Here is a 6,416-nt window from a genome sequence, read left to right on the forward strand (position 1 = left end):
GCCGCAGCCTACGAAGGCCGCAAGAAGCGAACAGAACGCATTCAGTCTTAGTTAAGAAAGGAGCCACGTGGTATCAAAAACCTCGGGAATCGCACGCCTTAACAATGCTCGTCGTTGAGCTCCGGCAGGAATGTCGCTGTTTCAAGTCAGCGTTTCTGCACCGCCCGACTTCTCTCACGTTGCCCAAAAATAATAAAACTGAAGCTGCCTCGAAAAACTTCTCGTTGCTTAGGTCGTCGAAGCTTTTATGATTTGAAAATATGTGATTCAGGCAATCTTGGTAGATCGGGTTTGTATGTGTCATATGTGTAAGGTTGCCTTGAGTTCAGTGTAATAAGCTGCGAGAATTGGCATAGAGCAGGCACCGTTTCTGCTTCCTTCACTCAGGTGCAGAACATCCTAGCGTTCTGACCTGCCTGACATATCAGCAATGTGGCATTTGAGAAGAACTAGATTTAAATTAGGTGATTGCCTAGGTTATTTTGATATCCCCGGTGATGTGGCTGTTTCCTAATTAAATGCCTCCTGTTTTTCATGCTCGTTGAGTCGTATCCAAGGTTTCTGTTGCGGATCATCCAACAATGCAGCCAAAATTTCTTCAACTAATGTCTTTTCTAATCGAGAAGTTTAATTTGGTGAGGCACGGCGAACGATCAGCAAGACTGGCGCTTGACTTCTCACACGGGCCTTTCCCCGTCAACCAGACCCTGAGCGACAAAAGATAATCAAACGCGTTGGCGAACATACTGCGATTAAATATCGCGGGCTTACCGCTGCTCATTATGGTGCGAGAATTTGTCTACAACTACAAAACACGACTGTTTTCATATTCTACAATTTCATGTTCCGTTCGTGGGATATTGATTCGATGTAATATTGTGACGAGCGTAGAGACACTTGTGCTGCACAAGTGACCGCGACACGGCAGAGGTAAAACAGGAGTAAGTTCGCATGATAGTGAGCGCTGGTGTGGCATGGGAGGAGAGCGCGCGCTGCGTTTCGATTTGCACGGGTCCGATGAATGCGCACTTACCGCTGACTGTCGCCGGTGACGTGTACCGGTGGCGACCAAGGCGGCTACCAGTTCACTTAGGGCCGATTTACGCTCGAGCCGCCCATCGCCGCAAGCCGCACCGCACGCTTGCGGTTGCGCGAAGAATTGCACGTATCCAGCACTTGTGCACAAATTGCCGTTTACATTGCGTACACAGTGTCTACCTTACACATTGTAAACGGAAATTCGTGCATATGTGTTTGATGCGTGCAATCTTACATGCGACCGCACGCGTGCGTTGCGGCTTGCGGCGATGGGCGGCTCGAGCGTAAATCGGCCCTTAGGAGCCTGTTCCTGTAGGAGGACCCGCCAGCACACGAGCAGCTAGCGGTGCGCTCGGGCACCGCCTCGAGCACTCTTCGGAACCAGGGGACGGCTCCGGTCAGCTGGCGGTCTGCCCTGGTGCCAGTGCCTGCTGTCCCTCCTGAGAGCTGCTGGCGAGAACGAGCGGCGCTACGGTTCGCGTGGCAGCCAGCATTGCTGCCGGCAAAATTACGCAGGCAGAAGCGAGCTGAGCCTTTCGTCAATGGACCTGCCACGACCTCGAGCCACAGAGTGGCAGGCGTCCCTTCCCAGGGCCAGGGCGTAGATAGCTCCCCAGGCGGACGCACCAGCACACAGTCTGCGTACCACGAGTGCACCGCCACGAGATGGCATATGGGACAGTCGGCCATTAGGTGAAACCAGACACGTACAATAGCGAGCTACACCGCGTAGTCAGGGATAGGTATAGCGCAGCCTTCTGTTGGTATGTTTAAGCACGGCAGCTCGATGAAACAAGGTGCGGCACGCCTTATGACACGCCATCAGGAGGCAAGCGAGAGATGAGGCGGCTACTTTGAGTGACATGGACTTACGTGGTTTGGCCAAGGAGGTTAGGCGAGTGTTCCCGCGGGAGAAGCGTACGTCCGCCGGGTGCCAAGCGTAGCGAAGTAGCGTGGTTACTGTGTCACGTGCGTCTTCAAGTGAAGCTTGTATTGGCTCAGAAATTTCGGTGGCGATGTAGTCCCGCAAAAAAAGGCCCATTTGTTCCCAAAGCAGATCAGCTACAGGGGGCAGTTTCATTCATTGGCCAATCACGCCACGCGCGCAGCCAATCAGAGCCGTTTCACTTCCGACAGAAAGGGTTGCGCGCTCAGCGCAGGCTTCGTTTTTGTCCGCTTCATCTCAGAAAACGGATGGGACGGCCACACGTTGTGCGTTCCCTCGAGGAACAGGCAGCTTTCGACGAGCAGCGGCGAGAACTCGCCCATGAAAAGGCTCGCCGCGGCATGCTGATCTATCCGTTGTTGCTGTTGTTGTCCTAATTGGTCATGGCACTATTAAAGGCACCCGAGCCCACGCAATGTGACAGCAATGAAAAGAAGATCCCGAGCTGACGCAGCGGGAAGCTGAAACAATCTGGCACTTTTACCTGTGGGTCACTTAACCGCGACGAAGGTCAGGTGCACGCTGGAGAAGCTTCGCTTACTCCCATTTTCCAGTAGAGGAAGGTTTGTACAATTTATTTTGTCATCCAGCTGTCTGGCTATACGTTTCTAATGTGATAAGATGCGTCCCGGTAAATGCAATACCAATAAACTGTGCAGTGATGCAAATCCAATGCTGCGAGGAAGTCGAGCCTTTCCTAACATTTCGCGACAAGGCAGCGACAAAGGCAGCCAGTGGGTGCCGAACTCCAGGGCTGTCGTTTGTTCGCTCCTTTCAAGGAGTACAATTACAAGGTTGGACTAAAATGCAAAGCATGCAGCGGACCGTCGTGCCGATCTGATTTCCGTCATACCTTGCGTACATGCTGCTCGCGGCTTCAAAGAACACTAGTTCGTGTCCCACCTGCTGTTGCCATAACTAAAGTAGCCAACTCATTGCAGGAGCGTTGTGTAGGCTCAGAAAGCGAAGCATCGCATCGCCCTGATGCGGACTTTGCTAAGAATGAAGGTGACTTCAAACTTCGCTTAACGACGTCGCATGCGGACCGGGTTTCTGGTCCGGAAGACAGCCTGGACACACGATAAAGCTTGCAAGGCCATGTGAAAGCGCAAGAATGTCAGACGACGTTCACTTTAACAAGCTTCATGGCAAATACTAAGGGGAAAGCGCACCGCCTGAAAATGCAAGCCAGCAGACTCAGCGAGCGACTACAAAGGCTGCATGAAATGCGACGACGTTCAGGAGAAGCTAACGGAATACGAGAAAAACCGGGTGGCGCAGGCTACAACGAAGATAAGAAAGGCAGCACTGGAGGGCGAAAAAAACTGCCGAGTTTCTCGTGGGACAACATTGATAAGGCCAGACCGACACGGCAAGCGAGTACACTTCGAGAATGTGTGCTGTGGAAAGCGACGTCCCGCTAAGGGTATGAATATGTAAGAGCGAGAAAACTGCTCAGGCTGCCTTTCCGGTCTACGCTCCATACATTTGTTGGCTCATCCGTAGAAGCTTTCACTTGCGCGATAACTGAAACGAGAGTGCGCCCCCAAGAAACTTCCGGTCACGTACGGGCCTTATCAGTCTACTGCACCAGTACACAAAGCGCGCTTTCAAGCTCTTTTACTGGCAGAAAGTCTACATTTAAGTTTTCAATAAAAGACGTGCGCATTACGCCTCTAGACAAATACAGAAAAAAAATTTCTGCATCTTAGGGCAGCATTCACTTGTAAAATGGTTCTTATGAAAGCGTTAAAAATCTGTGAGCTTAGATTTTAACGCACTCCTCCTATAGTCCATATCGCAGCCAACGCCTTTCTTGCTCGCTCAATTTAGCGGCCCAGATCAATGACAAAAACCAGAAACCGTCCAGGGCCTATGTTTGCGAACAGTGAAAGGGGAGACTGAAATAACCAGCTTTATCCGCGAAAGTCTCCAAAGGGAAAGGCTTAGTTCACTCTCAGAAAGAAAAAAAAGCAGTACAGCAGCCTCATAGTGGATGAAATGTCAATACTGCTGAAAGTTATGATAGCCAACAGGCTCTTTTGCATTGTTTTGTATGGACTCTCTACAAAGCATGCGATCAAAGGTAGTTATTTTGCACAATACATTTAAGCCCGATCCGCACCCATGACCCGCGCTATCATTAAGGCAGTTGAGAAAATAGGATTTCGAATTGTCTTTATCGTAACTGAGAACCCCTAAATCCACACAGCCATGTTCCCGAACATGTCCGATGACAACACACTCCAGGATGTTCTCCCACATCCAGAGCGGGAATGCGAGCTTCTGGTTTTCGTCGTTTATCCCAGTCATCTAATCAAGAACTTGAAGATGAACTTGCACAACAGAGAAATATCTGACGGCATAGAGCTAATCAGAGAAGGCGTTTTCGTGAAGACGCCCTAAACATCCAGCGAGATGTGCTGATCAAGCCACTGCGATTGATGAGTTGAGCTTGCGTTGAACCCAGCGCTCTCGAAAAATATGGCCTGTTGCACGAGGTTGTTCTCACCTACGGTGATCGCCATCCTCAAGTACCTTCAGCAAAAACCTCGATCACATGAGACTGCTGTGCATTTAGGGATTGTCGGTCAACTACCGCATTCACGAAATATATTGGGCCATGGAATGATCTTCACGACATTTATGGTTAGAAATCGTGGGAAAGGCCGTTCGTCAAAACTGAGTACAATAGGATGGCTTGGCTTGAAGTCGACTTCATAGGTCAGCTCGAAAACGTGGACGCGAAAGCAGGAAAGCTTGTTTTCAGCCGCTTAGAAAGGCGACACATGACCTTAGAAAGTACATATCGTAATTAAGAAGTCATTGCTTCAGTGGGCAGGAAGACATCAGAGTTCAAGCATCCATGGCGATAACTAATAGTCACAGCCGTCTTAGCGTCCATATATAACCCAATGTTGGAGAAATCCTTATTTCCGCCACAGTGAAAAAACGCTAGAGTGCGTGGAATTCCCAATAGTGGTGGTTGCAACGTCTGTCATGACTACCTAATTTTAGTTTTGTAAGTGTTTTCAATGGTTTAAGGAAACATCATCAGGAACCATCTACTGTCGTATATGCGTGGGATCGAATCCCGGCCACGGCGGTTGCATTTCGATGGGGGCGAAATGCGAAAACACCCGTTACAAATTTAGGTGCACGTTAAAGAACCCCAGCTGGTCGAAATTTCCGGAGTCCTTCACTACGGCGTGTCTGATAATCAGAAAGTGATTTCGGCACGCAAAATCACATAATTTAATTAATTTAGTTACTGTCCTACATGAATAAACCATCAATCAAGATAAACGAGCCAAATGACTTTCTGCAAGAAAAGTGAAATTAAATAGTACTAACCAGAATGAAAGATAAAGGCTTGCACACAAGCCGCAGACATGATAGCTTCAGATTGCTATTTGAATATATGACAAGACATTATTGTGTTACACGGAAACTGTAAGACAAAGACCTTTTTCATCTGCCGTTTGAGGTCCGTCCTTATTATTGTAGGCCCACCACCTGGCGGGAGTGCATTATTGAACTAACTGAATTTCTGAAAGTAACATGTGCTAGAAAAATCATTATGTACGACTTACACACAACTGGCAGACATGAAATGATCGCATTGTAATTAAGAATATACGAGAACACATAATACTGCTACACGGAAACTCACATACTGCTTTTCCAGCTGCCGGTTTTCGTTGAGCACGCCACGAAAAATGTTGACCAACCAAACGCGATCAGCTTCACTGTAAATTGGAAGTACATTTGTATAGACCCTTTCACTGTTTACAAATATAGGCCCTGGACGGCTTCCGGTTTTGCTCACTGACGTAGCCCGCAAAATCTAGCGAGTAAGATAAGCATTGGTGGCTATATCACCGAGAAAGAAATTATACAATAGGGGGCACTCGGCGAAAACTGGCAGCAGGAAATACGTCACACTAGTATTAACACCGACCGTTTACTGCCACGTTGTGCCGGTACGACCAGCCCGGATCCCGAATCTACACGATCAGAATTTATGCTGCGAAAGCCCTTTGGACAAACCCGGGGCTGCGCCGAAAGGCACAGCGCCCTAACGCCCCCTTGACAAGTCAAGATGCTGCGCCTCCAGGCAGCGGCGTCCTGCGGAGGAGCATCGGCGAGCGACATGTCCAAACGTGCAACAAAGTGCTAGACAGCCCGGCGCCGTATTTCCTTTACCCTGGAGGTCACCGCGCGCGGCAATTTTGAAGCGGGTGGCCAGCGCGGTCACTGATTCGACCTCTTGGACGACCGTCGATTGCTGGCTTTGTATTGGGCCGTTTGAGTGACAATCGTTTCTCGGGGCTTTATAAGACCCAACGCCGCCGCCTGGAGAACCGGATCCACCGAACCACCGTGAGCCGAGTGTCGCTCTCGAGTGGAGGGAGATGTGTTAAGCGTTGGA

Source organism: Dermacentor albipictus, chromosome 10 (assembly GCF_038994185.2).
Source record: "Dermacentor albipictus isolate Rhodes 1998 colony chromosome 10, USDA_Dalb.pri_finalv2, whole genome shotgun sequence".
Classification (NCBI taxonomy): domain Eukaryota; kingdom Metazoa; phylum Arthropoda; class Arachnida; order Ixodida; family Ixodidae; genus Dermacentor; species Dermacentor albipictus.